Here is a 20,213-nt window from a genome sequence, read left to right as displayed (position 1 = left end):
TATTTTCCACTGTTTTACTACTCAGCCATTTTTACTCCATTTTTGAGACTTAAATGATATTTTAATTGATGTTTTGGGCTGAGAAATACTATTTTACTAATGCCCGAGGGGCTTGTGATGATTTTTTTTGGACTGAGTGCGGCCGAGGGCCAGATGTGAGGATACACTAAGTTATATGAGGCCGAGGGCCTGAGATACATTTATACGCCATAAGGTGGCTTGAGTGATATGAGGCCGATAACGGGAGAGGACAAACGTGTGATTAAGTGGGGGAGGTTGTAACGACCCGACCGGTCGTTTTGATCTTTTGCACTTTGCTCTCCCGTTCTCGGGCATGACTTGCCCATGTGGTGTATTATGACTTATGTAAATCATTAGTGTTGGGTTTCAGGTTAATCAGAATGAATTTGGAAGAACAATCTTTGTTGAAATATTAAATTAGAAAGGTTTGACCAAGATTTTACTTGTTTGTATTTGATCTCGGATTGGAATTTTATGATTTGGTTAGCTCCGTTAGGTGATTTGTGACTGAGGAGCGTGATCGGAATGGGTTTTCGAGTTGTAGAGATGATTTAGGCTTGAATTGGCGAAGTTGATAGTTTGGCGATTTCCGGTTGATAGGTGAGATTTTTATATAGGGGTCGGAAAGGAATTCTGAGAGTTGCAGTAGCTTCGTTGTATCATTTGGGAGGTGTGTACAAAATTTCAGGTCATTCGGGTGAGATTTGATAGACTTTTGATCGAAAGCATAATTTAAGAGTTCTTGGAGTTGTTAGGCTTGAATCCCATGTTAAATTGGTGATTGATGTTGTTGTGAGCGTCCCGAGGTTTTGAACAAGTTTGAACGATGTCATGGGATGTGTTGATACAATTTGTTGAAGATCCGGGCAGGTTCCAGGATATTTTAGGCCGAAAATCATAGCTGTAGCAGGTTCAGAAGGGTTGCAGGCCTCGAAACTCGCCCGCACGGTCCGCAAAAAATGAAGTGCGTCTGCGGTGAGTGCTATGCGGACCGCACAAAATGGTGTGAGGCCGCGGTGAAGAACATTTTGCTAGTCCTACTTCGGAAGCTCATATCGTTTGATTTACAAGGAATTTTGAGATGTTTAAAAAAGAAAAGTTATAGCCCTTCGTGTCTAGTTTCCAGAAAGGTAAAGATATTGCAATTTGGATATATGTAGAGAATGTTAGAGCCAAAATACTAAAGCCTATCACTACAAAGGAAAGTCTATGCGGCCGCGGTCGTTTTTGTGTGAACCGCGGTCGATTTTGTGCGGTCCGCGGAGGTGAAAATCTGTGGGGTACTCTATAAATACGAGGTTTTGGATTTTATTTGATATTTTGACCTAGAGAGCTCGGATATTGGCAATTTTTCGAAGGTTTTTCAAGAAATTCATAGGGGTAAGTAATTTTATCTCAGATTTGGCTAGAGTGCATGAATCTATCATTGAATTCATCATTTAATTCGTGATTTGGGATGAAATTTGGGAAGAAAATTAGGAAATCTTTCAAAAATATAAAATGATGATTTGAAGGATCAAATGGTATCGAAATTGGATAATTTTCGTATGGTTAGACTCGTGAGGGTATAAGGATTCTAGTTTTGTGAATTTTGTCAAATTCCGAGATGTGGGCCAGGGGTTCGGGTTTGACCAATTTCGGTAATTTTGTGGTAATTTGATTATTTTCAAGTGGGCTTTGTTCCCTTAGCATAATTTGATGGTTTGTTACTGATTTCAGCTAGATTTGGAGCATACGGAGGCCGATTCAAGAGGCAAAGGCATCGTGGGATAGAGTAAGGACCGGATACACTGAGTGATCTGAGGCCGAGAGCTTGAGATACATTTATACGCCAATAGGTGGCTTGAGTGATGTGAGGCCGAGAACGGGAGAGGATAAACGTATGTTTAAGTGGGGGAGGATGTAACGACCCGACCGGTCGTTTTGAGCTTTTGCACTTTGCACTCCCATTCTCAGGCATGACTTGCCCCGTGTGGTGTATTATGACTTATGTAAATCGTTGGTGTTGGGTTTCAGGTTAATCAGAATGAATTTGGAAGAACAATCTTAGTTGAAAGCTTAAATTTGAAAGGTTTGACCAAGATTTGACTTGTTTGTATTTGATCTCGTATTGGAATTTTTATGATATAGTTAGCTCTGTTAGGTGATTTGTGAGTTAGGAGCGCGATCGGAATGAGTTTTGGAGTTGTAGAGAAGATTTAGGCTTGAATTGGCGAAGTTGATAATTTGGTGATTTCCGGTTGATAGGCGAGATTTTGATGTAGGGGTCGGAAAGGAATTCCGAGAGTTTCAGTAGCTTCGTTGTATCATTTGGGATGTGTGCACAAAATTTCAGGTCATTCAGGTGAGATTTGATAGACTTTTGATCGAAAGCATAATTTAAGAGTTCTTGGAGTTCTTAGGCTTAAATCCCATGTTAAATTGGTGATTGATGATGTTGTGAGCGTTCCGAGGTTTTGACCAAGTTTGAACGATGCCATGGGATGTGTTGTACAATTGGTAGAAGTTCCGGGCAGGCTCTGTGATGTTTTAGGCCGAAAATCATAGCTGTAGCAGGTCCAGAAGGGTTGCACACCTCGAGACTCACCCGCATGGTCCGCACATAATGAAGTGCGTCCGCGGTAGGTGTTGTGCGGACCGCACAAAATGGTGTGCGGCCGCGGTGAAGAACATTCTGCTGGTCCTATTTTGGAAGCTCATAACGTTTGATCTACAAGGAATTTTGAGATGACTAAAAAGGGAAAGTTGTAGCCCTTCGTGTCTAGTTTCCAGAAAGGTAAAGATATTGCAATTTGGAATCCTGTAGAGAAAATTAGAGCCAACATACTAAAGCCTGTCACTACAGAGGAAAGTCTGTGCGGCCGCGGTCGTTTTTGTGCGGTCCGCAGAGGTGAAAATCTGTGGGGTACTCTATAAATATGAGGTTTTGGATTTTATTTGATATTTTAACCTAGAGAGCTCGGATTTTTGCGATTATTTGAAGGCTTTTCAAGAAATTCATCGGGGGAAGTGATTTTAACTCAGATTTGGCTAGAGTACATGAATCTATCATTGAATTCATCATTTAATTTGTGATTTGGGATGAAATTTGGGAAGAAAATTGAGAAATCTTACAAAAATATTAAATGATGATTTGAAGGACCAAATGGTATCGGAATTGGATAATTTTCGTATGGTTAGACTCGTGAGGGTATTAGAATTCTAGTTTTGTGAATTTTGTCAAATTTCGAGATGTGGGCCTGTGGATCGGGTTTGACCAATTTCGGGAATTTGTGGTAATTTGATTATTTTTAAGTGGGCTTTGTTCCCTTAGTATAATTTGATGGTTTGGTATTGATTTTTGCTAGATTTGGAGCATACTGAGGCCGATTCGAGAGGCCAAGGCATCGCGGGTTAGAGTTCAGACCGGATGGTGAGTAATGATTTTAAATGATGTTCTGAGGGTTTGAAACCCCGGATTGCACATCGTAGTGCTATATTGAGGTGAGGCACACGCTTGGTGACGAGCGTGGGGTCGTGCACTATTGGGGATTGTTACTTGGTCCGTCCCGATTGATGATTTTACCGCGTATTTGACTAAAACTTTCATCATGCTTTGGGCTGATTGCCATATATGGGCTTCGTGCCAACTATTTGAACCCTTCGGAGATTTTTATTTTTTCCACTTACTAATTGAACTCAGTCATGTTATTTTTCACTGTTTTACTACTTAGCCATTTTACTCCATTTTTGAGACTTAAATGATATTTTTATTTGATGTTTTGGGCTGAGAAATACTGTTTTACTAATGCCCGAGGGGCTTGTGATGATATTTTTTGGACTGAGTGCAGCCGAGGGCCAGATGTGAGGATACACTAAGTGATATGAGGCCGAGGGTTTGAGATACATTTATACGCCACGAGGTGGCTTGAGTGATGTGATGCCGAGAACGGGAGAGGACAAACCTATGTTTAAGTGGGGGAGGATGTAACGACCCGACCGGTCGTTTTGAGCTTTTGCACTTTGCTCTCCCGTTCTCGGGCATGACTTGCCCCGTGTGGTATATTATGACTTATGTAAATCGTTCGTGATGGGTTTAAGGTTAATCAGAATGAATTTGGAAGAACAGTCTTAGTTGAAAGCTTAAATTTGAAAGGTTTGACCAAGATTTGACTTGTTTGTATTTGATCTCGGATTGGAATTTTTATGATTTGTTTAGCTCCGTTAGGTGATTTGTGACTTAGGAGCGCGATAAGAGTGGGTTTTGGAGTTGTAGAGAAGATTTAGGCTTGAATTGGCGAAGTTGATAGTTTGGTGATTTCCGGTTGATAGGCGAGATTTTGATATAGGGGTCGGAAAGGAAATCCGAGAGATATAGTAGCTTCGTTGTATCATTTGGGATGTGTGTCCAAAATTTCAGGTCATTCGGGTGAGATTTGATAGACTTTTGATCGAAAGCATAATTTAAGATTTTTTGGAGTTCTTAGGCTTGAATCCCATGTTAAATTGGTGATTGATATTGTTGTGAGTGTCCCGAGGTTTTGAACAAGTTTGAATGATGTCATGGGATGTGTTGGTACAATTGGGTTAAGTTCCAGGCAGGTTCCAGGGTGTTTTAGGCCGAAAATCATAGCTGTAGCAGGTCCAGAATGGTTGCAGGCCTCGAAACTCACCCGCGCGGTCCGCACAAAATAAAGTGCGTTTGTGGTAAGTGCTGTGCGGACCGCACAAAATGGTGTGTGGCCGCGGTGAAGAACATTCCGCTGGTCCTACTTCGGAAGCTCATATCTTTTGATCTACAAGGAATTTTGTTTATCGTGGAATCTACTTATGATTGAAGAATGGTGGTAATTGAGACGAGTAGGAGTTGAGTTAAGATTGGTTATAGCTGATTCTCCCTTTCTGGGACGTATATATTTGTACTGCTGAGTTCCCTTGATGGGATAGTGTAGTCTATTGTTGATCCCTTACCGGGATGGTTAATTATGATTATTGTTGACTGTATAGTTGGAACGGGTTGCACGCCACAACAGATATTATATTGGATCGGGTTGCACACTGCAATAGATATTATATTAGATCGGGTTGCATGCCGCTACAGATATTATATTATATTGGGTTGCACGCTGCAACAGATATTATATTGGATCGGGTTGCACGCCGCAACAGCTATATATATGTGGATCGGGTTGCACGTCACAACAATGTTAAATGATAAGGGATCGGGTTGCGCGGCGCAACAGTATTGTTATTATATCGTTGTAGATATTGAGCGGTCCTTTCATATTTTATTAAGTTTCTATTGGTCTTGATATGTTTCCCCGAAGCATGTACCCCCTCCCATTTTAAATAGCTTATTCCTATTTATTTTCCGCCATATATTATATAACTGCACAGATTTATCTAGAGTCTTGTCCTAACCTCGTCACTACAACACCGGGGTTAGGCCAGACATTTACCAGCACATGGGGTCGGTGGTGCTGATGCTACACTCTGCACTCTGTGCAGATACTAGAGCAGCATTGGATCATTAGCTTGGGAGCTAGCCTTCAGTCCACAAAGATTCTGAGGTAGTCCTACAGGCGTCCGCAGGCCCGGCGTCTCTTCTATCTATTATCATGTTCTGTTATCACTCGTATCTGAGACAGACTGTATTTCTCTCCTTCAGACATTTGTATGTAGTAGTCATACACGGTCCGTGAATGTTATGGCACCAGTTTCTGGGTAGAGATATATGTTAGCTTTTCGTGTCGATTTTGGTATTATATTCATCTAAGTCTTCTGTTTAATTTCATTTCCGCTATCATTTAAATGTTTATCACATGTTAATGCAAGTTGTTAAAAAGGCTTAAAATAAAGTAGTTAAAGATTTCTAAATATTCCTGGCTTGCCTAGCTTCTACGAGTAGGCGCCATCACGACTCCCGAGGAAGGGAAAATCCGGGTCATGACAACCTTGAAGTTACTCCTACGTAGGTGACACTGTTTTTGTAGAGGCCTTCATGAGATGTTTCGGTGTGATGACCCAAAAGGTCATCACTTGTGTTGCAAGTGAATTTAGTGTTCCGAGGCCTAAAAACCTCCTTTTTACCTCACCTTGATTTATGTGCGTGGTCCGGACCTATATCCGAAAAACCTTTTATGTGAAAATATGAGAAATAGAAATTTCTAGAGTTGAAAAAATTGATTATGGTTGACTTTGGTCAACATTTTGAGCAAATGGACCCGGATCCGTGTTCCGACGATCCCGGGAGGTCCGCAGTAAAATATGGGACTTGAGCATATGCCCGAAAATGAATTCCGAGGTCTCAAGCCTTAGAAATCAATTTTTGAAAGAAATTATTTTACTGAATTATCTATGAAATGAAGAAACGAATTAATATTTGAAACCATTGTTATCGGGCCCGTATTTTGGTTACAGAGCCCGGCACAAACTTGTTATAGTATTAGAAAGATAATTCTGAAATTTGGTGAAAAACGGAGTTTACTTGATGTGAGTTGGACTTCCGGTTGAAGAGTTATGAACTTTGAGAGTTCTTGATGAAAATGTTGAGTTTTGAGGTTTAATTCATGATTTTACATGTTATTTTGATGATGTGATCGTACGAGTAGGTCCATATGATGTCTTTGAGTTAGTATGCACATTTGGTTTGGAGTTCCGAGGGCTCTGGTGAGTTTCGGGTATGTTCTGGGATGTCTTAGGCTTAAAACATGGATGTTGCAGGTTCAGAGAAGTGCAAATCTCTAAACCTGCCAGTGCTGACCGCATTGGTTTTGGTGCTGTCCGTGGTGGGGGCTGTGCGGCCGCACTCGATTTCATGATGTGACGACCCGACTAGTCGTCTCATGAGTTACCGCTCCATTTCTCCCATTTTTGCTTCATTATGCTTCGTTATCCGTGTTTTATGTGATCAAGTTGAGTAGTTTGCGTTCGGAGTGAATTTGGTAAGAAATGAGACATTTAGTCTCTTTTAAGAAGGTTTAAGTTGGAAAAGTCAACCGGATGTTGACCTATAAATTAGAAGGCTCAACTGTGAGTTCTGATGGTTCGTTTAGCTTCGGTAGGTGATTTATGACTTAGGAGTATGATCGGAATTGGTTTTGGAGGTCCGGTGTAGAATTAGGCTTGAATTGGCGAAGTTAGTATTTTGGCGATTTTCGGTCGGTAGGTGAGATTTTGATCAGAGGATCGGAATGGAATTCTGAGAATTGTTATGGCTTCGTTATGTCATTAATGTGTGTGCAAAATTTCAGGTCATTCGGACGTGGTTTGGTTGGATTTTTGATAGAAAACATATTTCGGAAGATTTCTCAAAAACTAGGCTTGAATCCGATGTGTTTTGGGTAATTTGATGTTGTTTGAAGGGCTTTGATGATTGGAACAAGTTTGAATAAGGTATTGGGTCATGTTGGTGCTTTTGGTTTAGGTCCCGGGGGCCTCGGGGTGATTTCGGAAGGCTAACGGGAAGTTTTGGAACTTGAGTGATTGCAGATTTTCTGCTGCTTTTGGTGTTTTCGCACCTGCGATTTGGGGACCGCAGGTGCGGTCTCGCAAATGCGGTCTCGCAAATGCGTTGTTTAGGTCACAGAAGCGGAAGTCTAAGGGAGGCCTGGTATCACAAATGCGGAAAAAGGGACCGCAGATGCGGCGAGTGGACCACAGATGCGATGTGGATCCGTAGGTGAAATTCCGCAGATGCAGAGAAATGAACGCAGAAGTGGCTATTGGACCACAGATGCGTTTATGTCTGGGCAGAAGATATATATATTTATTCTTCGCGATTTTTGAAGGGTTTATTTATTTCAACTTCGGAATTAGAGGTTTTGGGCGATCATGAAGAGAGATTTCAAGAGAACTTCGATAAGGTAAGGATTTTGGACCTAAAACACACTTCTATGGTAATATTTCATGGATTGGGACTGAAATTTAAGAGATTAAAGGACTAAAAATGGAGGTTTAGGGCTTGAGTTTAAGAGGGATTAAATTAAGGATTTGAGGGGTCAATTGAACTCTGATTCTTGTGTTTTTGATATGTATGAACTCGTGGGAGATGCGGAATCTAATGATGTGAAAAGTTCTGAGTTTCGAGAAGTGGGATCGGGCTCGGGTTTTGCTAATTTCGGGATTTTTGATATTTTTCGAATGTTTTCGCTTGGGCTTTGTTCCCTTAGCATATTGTGACGTATTCGTTCTGATTTTGGATAGATTCGACACGCATGGAGGCCGATTCGAGAGGCAAAGGCATCGCGATCTAGAGTTGTAGCCGGTTCAAGGTGAGTAATGATTGTAGATGATGTCCTGTGGGTTTGAAACCCCGTATTTGCTCATCGTAGTGCTATATTGAGGTGAGACACGCGCTGGATGATGAGCGTGGGGTATTTTACTGCTGGAGATTGTGACTTTGTCCGTCCCGATTGATGATTTTACCACGTATTTGACTGAAATCTATTTGTTATCATCATGATTTGGGCCGATTGCCATATTTGGGCTTCGTGCCAACTACTTGAACCCTTCAGGGATTTTTATCACTATTTCCTCACTGCTTTGACTTATTATTTGAACTCAGTTCTATTGATATCTACTATTTTTTTCAAACTCAGCCACTTTTACTCTGATTTGAAACTTATATGATATTTCTATATGTTGTTTTGGGGGCTGAGAACTATTGTTTTACTAATGCCCGAGGGTGTTGTGATGATTTTCGGACTGAGTGAGGCCGACGGCCATATGTGAGGATATGCTGAGTGATATGAGGCCGAGAGACTGAGATACTTTATATGCCACGAGGTGGCTTGAGTTATGTGAGGTCGAGTGCCGAGTGATGTGAGGCCGAGTGCCGAGAGATGATGCCACGAGGTGGCTTGATATAGTTCTTGGACCATAAGGGGCCCCTCCGGAGTCTGCACACCCACAGTGAGCGCGGGTACCCATTATGATCTGAGAGTGAGCCCGAGGGGATGATATTGTACTGAGAGTGAGCCCGGGGGGGGGTGATACTGTTCTGAGTGATTGATACTGTGCCCGAGGGGCGGATTTATACTTGTTATTTACCTGTTAAATTACCTGTTTTGAAAGGGATTTCATTTGATTTCTTCACTGATTTACTGCCTTAAGTGATTTTACTGCTTGATATGGAATTGCTTTGTGCCTTTACGTGCTTTCATATTTTCAGCCATTATTTATAATTATTACTCACTGGGTTGGAGGACCCACATTACTCCATGCACCATGTGTGCAGATTCAGGCATCGCAGAGTCCGCTCCTGAGTGATGATCCTCCCAGTCCAGGCAGTGATTCGGAGACTTTGAGGTAGTTGTTGGCGTCCGTAGCCCCGTGCCTCCCTTATCTTATCATTTTCATGTTCTTAGAACTATTGTATCGGATTTAGTGTTCAGTAGACTTGTATCCGGATTACTTAGTTGCTCATGACTTGTGACACCCCTATTTCGGTTGTGTCGGGATGTTTCTTACTGATGTTATCGTTATTTCCGCAAATTATGGATATTATATCATGCTTTAGAACTGTTTATGATATTTAACTATTTCAAAGAGGTGTTCTGTTTGGTCTGGCTGGCTTTGTCTTCACGAGAGGCACCATCACAACCGGGTTTGGGAATTGTGTCGTGACAAGTTGGTATCATAGACTAGGTTACATAGGTCTCACGAGTCATGAGCAGGTTTAGTAGAGTCTCACGGATCGGTATAGAGACGTCTGTATTTATCCTCGAGAGGCTGCAGAACCCTTAGGAAAAACTTCATATTCTTAAAATTCTTGTCGTGCGAACTTGTTGGACCGAGTACTAAACTTCTGATATTCCATTCTCTCATAGATGGTGAGGACGCGAGCTACCGGACAAGGTGGACGACCACCAATGCCACCCATTATGGCCACCAGAGGCTGTGGACGCGGTCGTGGCCGTGGCAGAGGCAGAGCAGCGAGGGCAGCACATGTTGATCTACCAATTTCCCCAGCTCCGGATCAGGCTCTAGCAGCATCAGTTCAAGCACCAGTTGTGCCCATCATGATCCCGGGTCTATAGGAGGCCTTGGCATAGATCTTGACAGTTTTCACTAGCCTGGCTCAGGCAGTTTCAGCCACCACAGCAGCAGCTAATTCACAGGCCGGGGGAGGCAATCAGATCCCCGCTGCTCGCACACCTGAGCAGGTAGTGCAGGGACTACAGACACTGGGGGCACCTCCAGCCCAGTCGGTTACGCCAGCTCAGGAGTTCATAGTACCAGTTATGCCAAAGGATGAGCAGCGTCGTTTTGGGAGGTTTGGTAAACTCCAGCCTCCGTCATTCAGTGGTGCTGAGGGCGAGGATTCCCAGGGTTTTCTTGATAAGTGTTAGCATATGCTCTGTACAGCAGGGATTCTTGAGACTAGTGGTGCGACATTTACCACCTTTTAGTTTTTTGGGGTTGCCTTTACTTGGTAGGAGGCGTATGAGAGGCGTAGGCCAGTTGGTGCAGCGCCCCTTACTTGGCAGGAGTTCTCCACTCTCTTCTTGGAGAAGTATGTACCGCAGTCTTGCATAGAGGAGTTGCGTAGACAGTTTGAGTGGTTGCGATAGGGGGATATGACTGTGTCATAGTATGAGTCGAGGTTTTTTGAGTTGGATCGTCATGCCATTTGGATGGTTCCGACAGATCATGAGAGGATCAGGAGATTTATTGATGGCCTTAACTATCATCTCCGTATTCTTATGACCCGAGAGAGGGTTTTGGGTGCTACGTTCAAGGAGGTGGTTGATATCGCTCGCGAGATTGAGATGGTTTGCCGTCAGGATTGGAAAGATAGGGAGGCCAAGAGGCCTCGAGGATCGGGAAGTTACAGTGGTGCTCCTTCGAGGGGCCAGTTCCAGCATGGTAGAGGTTGTTCTTTTAGGCCTGCTTAGTCGGCCCATCTAGAGTATCGCGGGGCTTCTTTAGGCCGTAGTTATCAGGGGTCTCAGCAAGGCTATCCTTCACTCAGTGTCCTCCTAGCTCAGAGTTCATCTCATGCCCCATCGTCTTAGGGTTCTTCTATGCCGAGTGCATCAGCTAGTCACTCCGGTGCGAGGGGTTCCCTTCAGTCCCCTTCTCCAGCACCTGGGTGTTGTTTTGCGTGTGGAGAGTTTGGGCACGTGTGGAGGCAGTGTCCTCGTCGTATTGCCATCTTGTCCCTGTAGAGGGGTCAGCCCTCGACTTCTGCTCCAGTTACTTCACCACCTGCCCAGCCAACTAGGGGTGGAGGTCAGGCAGCCAGGGGTCTCCCTAGAGTGGAAGGTCGATCAGGGGGCGGTCAGGCCCGTTTTTATGCACTTCCAGGCAGGCCGGACGCTATTGCTTTAGACGCTATCATTATAGGTATTGTTTCAGTCTGCCACAGAGATGCCTCTGTGTTATTTGATCCTGGTTCCACCTTTTGTTATGTGTCATCATACTTTGCTCATTATTTGGGTACGCCCCGTGAGTTTCTTGCTTTACCTGTTCATGTATCTACCCCAGTGGGCGATACTATTATTGTAGGCCGTGTGTACCGGTCATGTGTGGTGACTATTGGGGGTCTGGAGACCCAAGTGGATCTATTGCTATTGAGCATGGTGGATTTTGATATCATTTTGGGCATGGATTGGTTATCTCTGTGTCGTGCTATTCTGGACTATCCTATTAAGACAGTCACTTTGGCTATGTCGGATGTTCCGCGGATCGAGTGGCGTGGTGTGACTGATCATGTTCCTAGTAGAGTGATATCTTTCTTGAAGGCCTAGCGTATGTTTGGGAAGGTTTGCCTTTCATATTTAGCGTTTGTGAGGGATGTGGGAGCTGAGACTCCCAGTATTGATTCTGTCGCAGTTATGAGAGATTTTCCCAATGTGTTTCCTGCAGACCTGTCGGGCATGCCATCGGACAGGGATATTGATTTTGGTATTGACCTGGTGCTGGGCACTCAACCCATTTCTATTCTGCCGTATCATATGGCACTAGCAAAGTTGAAAGAATTGAAGGAGCAGCTTTAGGAACTCCTAGATAAGGGGTTCATTGGCCTAGTGTGTCACCTTGGGGTGCACCCGTTCTGTTTGTGAAGAAGAAGGATGACACCATGAGAATGTGCATTGATTATAGGCAATTGAATAAAGTAACAATTAAGAACAAATATCCTTTGCCTCGCATTGATGATTTATTTGACCAGCTTCAGGGAGCGAGAGTGTTCTCCAAGATTGATCTCCGTTCGGGTTATCACCAGTTGAAGATCAGGGATTCAGATATTCTTAAGACTGCTTTCAGGATCAGATATGGTCATTATGAGTTCCTTGTGATGTCTTTCGGGCTAACCAATGTCCCAGCAGCATTCATGCATTTGATGAAGAGTGTATTTCGGCCTTAACTAGATTTGTTTGTTATTGTATTCATTGATGATATTCTGGTGTACTCGCGTAGTCTGGAGGAGCATGCGGAGCATTTGAGAGTTGCATTGCAGAGATTGAGGAAGGAGAAGCTTTATGCAAAATTTTCCAAGTGTGAGTTTTGGCTCAGTTTAGTGGCTTTCTTGGGGCACGTGATGTCTAGCGAGGGTATTCAGGTTGATCCAAAGAAGATAGAGGTAGTTATGAGTTGTCCTAGACCGTCATCAGCTACAGAGATTCGTAGCTTTCTTGGGTTGGCAGGCTATTATCGCCGGTTTATTCAGGGATTCTCATCTATCGCATCACCCTTGACCAAGTTGACTCAGAAGGGTGTTCTATTTGCATGGTCGGACGAGTGTGAGGAGAGCTTTCAGAAGCTCAAGACAGCCTTAACCACAGCTCCAGTATTGGTTTTGCCATCAGCTTCAGTTTTATATACCATGTATTGTGATGCTTTGAGGGTTGGGATTGGTTTTGTATTGATGCAGGAGGGTAGAGTTATTGCTTATGCTTCTCGTCAGTTGAATCCCTATGAGAAGAACTACCCTGTTCATGATTTGGAGTTGGATGCCATAGTTCATGCATTGAAGATTTGGAGGCATTACTTGTATGGCGTATCTTGTGAGGTATTCAATGATCACCGCAGTCTTTAGCATTTGTTCATACAAAAGGATCTTAATTTGAGGCAGCGAAGATTAGAGTTGCTTAAGGATTATGATATTACCATATTGTATCATCCGGGGAAGGACAATGTGGTGGTCGATGCTTTGAGCCGAAAGGCAGTGAGTATGGGGAGTTTGGCATATATTCCAGTTGGGGATAGACCCTTTGCAGTTGATGTTCAGGCCGTGGCCAATCGGTTTGTAAGATTGGATATTTCGGAGCCCAGTCGGGTGTTGGCTTGTATGGTTTCTCGATCTTCCTTATATGATCGCATCAGAGAGTGCCAGTATGATGATCCGCATTTGCTTGTCCTTAGGGACAGAGTTTAGCATGATGATTCCAGAGATGTGACCATCGGCGATGATGGAGTGTTAAGGATGCAGGGCCGGATTTGTGTACCCAATGTGGATAGGCTTAGGGAGTTGATTCTGGAGGAGGCCCACAACTCGCGGTATTCCATTCATCCGGGTGCCACGAAGATGTATCAGGATTTAAGGCAACACTATTGGTGAAGAAGAATGAAGAAAGATATCGTGGGATTTGTAGATCGGTGTCTCAACTGTCGGCAGGTAAAATATGAGCATCAAAGACCGGGTGGATTGCTTCAGCAGATGGTTATTCCCGAGTGGAAGTGGGAGAGGATTACTATGGATTTTGTAGTTGGACTTCCACGGACTTTGAAGAAGTTCTATGCTATTTGGGTGATTGTGGATCGGCTGACCAAGTCCGCACACTTCACTCCTGTGTGTACTACTTATTCTTCAAAGCAGTTAGCAGAGATATATATTCGGGATATTGTTTGGTTGCATGGTGTTCCGGTTTCTATCATCTCAGATAGAGGTACTCAGTTTACTTGCTAGTTTTGGAAGTTTGTTCAGCGAGAGTTGGGTACTCAGGTGGAGTTGAGCACAGCTTTTCATCCTCAGACGGACGGGCAGTCCGAGCGTACTATTCAGATATTGGAGGACATGTTGCGTGCTTGTGTTATTGATTTTGGAGGTTCATGGGATAAGTTTCTACCGCTTGCAGAGTTTGCCTACAACAACAGCTACCAGTTGAGTATTCAGATGGCCCCGTATGAGGCTTTGTATGGGTGACGGTATAGATCTCCAGTTGGTTGGTTCGAGCCCGGTGAGGCTAGGATATTTGGGACAGATTTGGTTCAGGATGCCTTAGAGAAGGTGAAGGTGATTCAGGAGAGGCTTCGCACAGCGCAGTTGTGACAGAAGAGTTATGCGGACTGGAAGGTTCGAGATGTGTCCTACATGGTTGGTGAGAAGGTCTTGCTGAAGCTTTCGCCCATGAAGGGTATTATGAGATTTGGGAAGAAAGGAAAGTTGAGTCCGCAGTTAATTGGGCCTTTTGAGGTGCTTCGGAGGATTGGAGATGTGGCTTATGAGCTTGCTTTGCCACCCATCTTGTCTAGCGTGCATCTGGTATTTCATGTTTCTATGCTCCGGAAGTATATTGGGGATCCTTCTAATGTGTTGGACTTCAGCACGGTTCAGTTGGATGATGATTTGACCTATGATGTGGAGCCAGTAGTTATTTTGGGTCATCAGGTTCGGAAGTTAAAGTCAAAGGATATAGCTTCAGTGAAAGTGCAGTGGAGAGGTCAGCTCGTGGAGGAGGCTACCTGGGAGACCGAGCGGGACATGCAGAGCAGATATCCTCACCTATTTGAGGCTTCAAGTATGTTTCTTGACTCGTTCGAGGACGAATGTTTGCTTAAGTTGGGGAGGATGTGACGACCCGACCAGTCGTCTCATGAGTTACCGCTCCGTTTTCCCCATTTATGCTTCATTATGCTTTGTTATTCGTGTTTTATGTGATCGAGTTGAGTAGTTTGCATTCAGAGTGGATTTGGTAAGAAATGAGACACTTAGTCTCTTTTAAGAAGGTTTAAGTTAGAAAAGTCAACCGAATGTTGACTTATGAGTTAGAGGGCTCGGATGTGAGTTTTGATGGTTCGTTTAGCTTTGGGAGGTGATTTATGACTTAGGAGTGTGATCGGAATTGGTTTTGGAGGTCCGGTGTAGATTAGGCTTGAATTGGCGAAGTTAGTATTTTGACGATTCTCGGTTGGTAGGTGAGATTTTGATCCGAGGGTCGGAATGGAATTCTGAGAGTTACTATGGCTTTGTTATGTCATTTGGGATATGTGCGCAAAATTTCAGGTCATTCAGACGTGGTTTGGTTGGATTTATGATCGAAAACGTATTTCCAAAGATTTCTCAAAAACTAGGCTTGAATCCGATGTGTTTTGGGTAATTTAGTGTTGTTTGAAGTGCTTTGATGATTGGAACAAGTTTGAATAAGGTATTGGGTCATGTAGGTGTTTTTGTTTGAGGTCCCGGGGGCCTCGGGTTGATTTCGGATGGCTAACGGGAAGTTTTGGAACTTGAGTGATTGCAGATATTCTCCTGCTTTTGGTGTTTTCGCACTTGCGGTTTGGGGACCGCAGGTGCGGTCTCGCATATGCGTTGTTTGGGTCGCAGAAGCGGAAGGCTGAGGGAGGCCTGGTAACGTAGATATGGAAAAAGGGACCGTACCCGCAAAGCCGCAGTTGCGGTATGGATCCGTAAGTGAAATTCCGCAGATGCGGAGTAATGACCGCAAAAGCGGCTATTGGACCGCAAATGCATTTATGTCTAGGCAGAAGGTATATATGTTTCTTCTTCGCGATTTTTGAAGGGTTTATTCATTTCAACTTCGGACTTAGAATTTTTGGGCGATTCTGAAGAGATATTTCAAGAGAACTTCAATAAAGTAAGGATTTTAGACCTAAAACACACTTCTATGGTAATATTTCATGGAATGGGACTGAAATTTAAGAGATTAAAGGACTAAAAATGGAGGTTTAGGGCTTGAGTTTAAGAGGGCTTAAATTAAGGATTTGAGGGGTCAATTGAACTCCAATTCTTGTGTTTTTGATATGTATGAACTCGTGTGGTGACGAGGAATCTAATGATGTGGAAAGTTCTGAGTTTCGAGAAGTGGGCCTGGGGCTAGAGTTTTGCTAATTTTAGGATTTTTGATATTTTTCGAATGTTTTCGCTTGGGCTTTGTTCCCTTAGCGTATTGTGATGTATTCGCCCTGATTTTGGATAGATTCGATGCGCGTGGAGGCTGATTCGAGGGGCAAAGGTGTCGCGAGCTAGAGTTGTAGCCTGTTCGAGATGAGTAATGATTGTAAGTGATGTCCTGAGGGTTTAAAACCCCGGATTTTCACATTGTAGTGCTATATTGAGGTGAGACACGTGTTGGATGATGAGCGTATGGTCTTTTACTACTGAGGATTGTGGCTTGGTCCTGCCCGATTGATGATTTTATCGGGTATTTGACTGAAATCTATTTGTTATCATTATGATTTGGGTTGATTCCCATATTTGGGCTTCGTGCCAACTATTTGAACCCTTCGGGGATTTTTATCACTATTTCCTCACTGCTTTGACTTATTATTTGAACTCAGTCCTATTGATATCTACTGTTTTTTTCAAACTCGGCCACTTTTACTCAGATTTGAAACTTATATGATATTTCTAAATGATGTTTTGGGCTGAGAACTACTGTTTTACTAATGCCCGAGGGGCTTGTGATGATTTTCGGACTGAGTGAGGCCGAGGGCCATATGTGAAGATATGCTGAGTGATATGAGGTCGAGGGCCTGAGACACTTTATATGCCACGAGGTGGCTTGAGTGATGTGAGGCCGAGTGCCGAGTGATGAGAGGTCGAGTACCGAGTGATGTGAGGCCGAGTGCCGAGAGATGATGCCACGAGGTGGCTTGATATAGCGCTTGCGCCGTAAGGGGCCCCTCCGGAGTCTGCATACTCACAGTGAGCGCGGGTACCCATTATGATCTGAGAGTGAGCCCGAGGGGCTGATACTGTACTGAGAGTGAGCCCGATGGGCTGATACTGTTCTGAGTGATTGATACTGTGCCCGAGGGGCGGATTTCTACTTGTTATTTACCTGTTAAATTACTTGTTTTACCTGTTTTAAAAGGGATTTCATCTGAATTCTTCACTGATTTACTGCCTTAAGTGATTTTACTGCTTGATATGGAATTGCTTTATGCATTTACGTGTTTTCATACTTTCAGCCATTATTTATAATTATTACTCACTGGTTCGGTGTACTCACATTACTACTTGCACCATGTGTGCAGATTCAGGCATCACAGAGTCCGCTCCTAAGTGCTAATCCTCCCAGTCCAGGCAGTGATTCGGAGACTACGAGGTAGCTGTTGGTGTTCACAGCCCCGTGCCTCCGTTATCTTATCATTTTCATGTTCTTAGAACTATTATATTGGATTTAGTGTTCAGTAGACTTGTATCCGGATTTCTTAGTTGTTCATGACTTGTGACACCCCGGTTTGGGCTGTGTCGGGATGGTTCTTACTGATGTTACCGTTAATTCCGCAAATTATGGATATTATATCATGCTTTAGAACTGTTTATGATATTTAACTGTTTAAAAGAGGTTTTCTGTTTGGTCTAGCTGGCCTTGTCTTCACGAGAGGCACCATCATGACCGGGTTCGGGAATTGGGTCGTGACACGTGCGGTCCACACAGGTTCACTGGTCTAACTTCGGAAGCCTATATCTTTTGATCTACAAGGAATTTTGACATCATTCAAAAAACGAAAGTTGTAGCTTCTCGTGTCTAGTTTCAAGAAAGGTAAATAAATCATAATTTGGACATCTGTAGAGAAAGTTAAGGCCAAAATACTAAAGCATGTCACTGCAGTCCACATGGAGAGCTGTGCGACCGCACTCGATTTTGTGCGGTCCTCACAGGGGGTTTGAGAGGGGTATATTAAAACGTGATTATCAATTATTTTTCATTTTTCAAAATCCCAAAAACATAAGAGGCGATTTTTCAAACAACCTTTCTTCTCCAAAATATTGGTAAGTAATTTCTAACTCATTTTCTTTACTTCTTAACTTCTTTTTACAAGATTTCATCCTAGAATCTAGTATTTTCATGGTGGAATTTGGAACTTTGGGAAAAAACCTAAGAATATTGAAATTTGGGGAGTTAGACCTTAAATTGAGGTCGAATTCCAAAACCAATTATATATCCGGGCTCGGGGGTGAATGGGTAATCGAGTTTTGGTTCGAACCTCAGGTTTTGACCATGTGGGCCCGGGGGCGATTTTTGACTTTTTGGGGAAAACACTAGAAACCCTATTTTCATGCATTAGAATTGGTATATTTAGCATTTATTAATATTATTAAGTAAATTGTGGCTAGATACAAGTGAGTTGGAAGTGGAACCAAGAGGTAAAGCGGTTGTTGAAGCTTGATTGTGCTCGTGGCTTTGAGGTAAGTGTTTCGTCTAACCTTAGCTTGAGGGATTAGGAGTTGTGTCTTATTTACTACATGTTATTTGTTGAGTACAACGTATAGGCATGGTGACGAGTATCTATACGTTGGTGTCAAGCATGCCCATGAGTCTTATATTGTGGTTATTATGACTTCGTTGTATTTCTTCGTGCCTTGATTGGTGATTTCTATTGTTGGGCAAAGTTTGTGGAAGTAATTGTGACACTTGAGCTTTGATGAGCATTGGCTCGAGTTATATAATGAGAAGTGAAAGTATAAGTGATAATTGAACCTTTAGAGCATCGGCTCGAGTTGTGAAGTGAATTGTAAAGTAAAAGTGAGAAAGAGAAGAGATCATTATGTTGCCTCCCTTGCCGGGACATTGTTGCTTTATTTGTTATCTCCCTTGCCTAGATATTGTTGTTGTTTTGATGTTGTCCCTTGCTGGGACTTGTTGTTGAATTACTGTTCCCTTGTTGGGATTCCTGTTGTAACTTCATTTATTTCCTTGCCCTATTGTTTGTGATTGTTGTTTGTGTGAGGAAGAGAGTTAACGCACGAAGGGTGATGCCGTGCATTGCTTTGGTAAGAGAGTGTTAAAGCACGAAGGGTGATGCCGTGTATTGTTTTTGTGAGGAAAGAGTGTAAAGCACGAAGGGTGATGTCGTGCCAATTATATTGATTATATTGTGAGGAAAGAGAGTAAAAGCACGAAGGGTAATGCCGTGCACATTTTCATTATATGATTGCTTTGGCGAGCATGAGAGTAAAAGCACGAAGGTTGATGCCGTACATTTAATGATTTCTGGTTCTTTGTTGATATCCGAGTTATATTGTTTCATTCATTTACTTGTTATCTTTCTATTCAGAATTGATATCTCCCCCGCAGCATGCTCCCCCTCCCACATTTGACTGTTTTACTTTTGTTCTTCTTTTTTGCTGTATATAGTAGACTTGTACAGGTTATTTGGTAGCCTGGTCCTAGCCTCGTCACTACTTCGCCGAGGTTAGGCTGGGCACTTACCAGCACATGGGGCCGGTTGTGCTGATACTACACGCTACACTATATGCAGATCCTAGAGCAGCTTTTGGACCATAGTTTGGAGGCTACCTTCAGTCCATGGAGATCCAAGGTAGACCTGCAGGCGTCTGCAGGCCCTGGCGCCTCCCTCTATTTCAACAGGAATCGCAACAAGGAAAAATGGGGTGCGATAGCGTGGCGACTCCGCTGGGGATCTTTAGGCTTTTACCATTTCAGACTACTATTGCGAATTTATGCTTCTTTATGCACAACTATTTGTTTATTTCTTTTAAGCATTCAATTTCCTTTTCGATTACAAAACTGACTCGTCTTTTTGTTTCTTTCCTTTACTGCTTTCCTTCAGTACTGCTTTAAATTATGGAATTGTTATATTTACTGCTTTCTTAAATGTGCAAATACGTGACTACATGCCTTTAATTGTTGCATAATCATGCTCAACATCATATTTCACTTGTGCCAAACAAATACATAGTAACACTTTTAATGAGTGGTTGCGCTCTTCCGATATTATCACCCCTAAATCCGGAAAAGGCATATTTGCGGTAAAACCAGTCGATGGTTCTGTGTCTTTCCCCCTTGAGTTGTCCGCTCAAGGGTACCAGTCTAAAACCCCATAGAAACCTTACTCTGTTTAAACTGTGCATGCATCAGGGTCAAACCTAGCCGAGTCAGTTATGTTGTCCGCATAATGACTCTTTAAGATAGCCTTGTCCAAAGTCCACTGGGTTTCCCCAAAATCCAAATGGACATCCCCACATTCTGTGCATTTATTTGGAGAACTAAATGCTT

Source organism: Nicotiana sylvestris, chromosome 5 (genome assembly GCF_000393655.2).
Source record: "Nicotiana sylvestris chromosome 5, ASM39365v2, whole genome shotgun sequence".
NCBI classification, from domain to species: domain Eukaryota; kingdom Viridiplantae; phylum Streptophyta; class Magnoliopsida; order Solanales; family Solanaceae; genus Nicotiana; species Nicotiana sylvestris.
This window is presented reverse-complemented; position numbering follows the sequence as displayed.